This window comes from Orycteropus afer, unplaced genomic scaffold (genome assembly GCF_000298275.1).
Source record: "Orycteropus afer afer isolate SDZICR_OR568_19922 unplaced genomic scaffold, OryAfe1.0 scaffold00031, whole genome shotgun sequence".
In the NCBI taxonomy this organism is placed as follows: domain Eukaryota; kingdom Metazoa; phylum Chordata; class Mammalia; order Tubulidentata; family Orycteropodidae; genus Orycteropus; species Orycteropus afer.
The window spans coordinates 13,935,773-13,936,854 of NW_006921618.1; positions in this window are offsets into that span (position 1 = coordinate 13,935,773).

Here is a 1,082-nt window from a genome sequence, read left to right on the forward strand (position 1 = left end):
AAATCTCTTGGCATAACTGAGTGAGTGCCTCCAATGGGGCATCTGTTTGTTGAAATATCTCAATCGGTATGCCATCAATTCCCAGAGCCTTGTTGTTCGCCAGTTCTTTCATTGCAGCTTTGACTTCTTCCTTCATTACTATTGGTTCTAGATCATATGCCACTTCCTGAAATGGATGAATTGTTTTAGTATTTGCTAAATATTTTTGTCTCTCTTCTTTTTTATTTTGATGTGACAGTTTATTTTTTTTTCTTTGCTGTTACTTTGAGGTTAATTTATTATTTTCTTCCCAAGTTTAGGACAGTTGGTTCTATCTTGCAATTGTCTTGAATTCCTCACCATTTAGAAGTTCTGTAACTACACTATTTATTCCCTCTTTTTGGTTTGTAGTTGTTCTTAGCTACCAATTGATGTCTCTGGTTTACTGTTTACAGTCTTGTAAGCTCATTTTACTTTGGATACTTCTATAACTGGGTTGGTTTCTGGGTTATGTAATCACTTGTGTTAATTTTTGGTTGTTGTTTATTGTTGTTGGTTTTCAGTCTGAAGGACTTCCTTTAGCATCTCTTGTAAGGTTGGTCCGATTTTAACAAATTCCCTTAATTTCTTCTGCTTATCTGCGAATGTCCTAATTTCACCATCATATTTGAGGGACAATTTTGCTGGGTATATAACTCTTGGTTGGAAATTTTTTTCTTTCAGAGTTTTATATATATCATCCAATTGCCTTCTCACCTACATGGTTTCTGGCAAGAAATCAGAGCTTAGTCTTATTGGTTGCCTTTTGTAGGTAACTTTTCATTTTTCCTGTGCTGCTTTTAGGATTCTTTCTTTGTCTTTGGTTTTGGTAAGTTTGATTATGATATATCTCAGTGATTTTGTTTTGGAGTCTATCCTGTTTCATTGAACTTCTTGACTGGATATATTCTTGTCTTTCATCATTTCAGGGAAATTCTCTTTCAACAAATCTTTGAAAGTTTTGTCTGTGGTTTTTGTCTTCCCGTTCTGGAATTGCACTTACACAGAGATTATTCCTCTTGATGGTATCCCACATGAATCTCAGGCTTTCTTCCTTTTGTTTT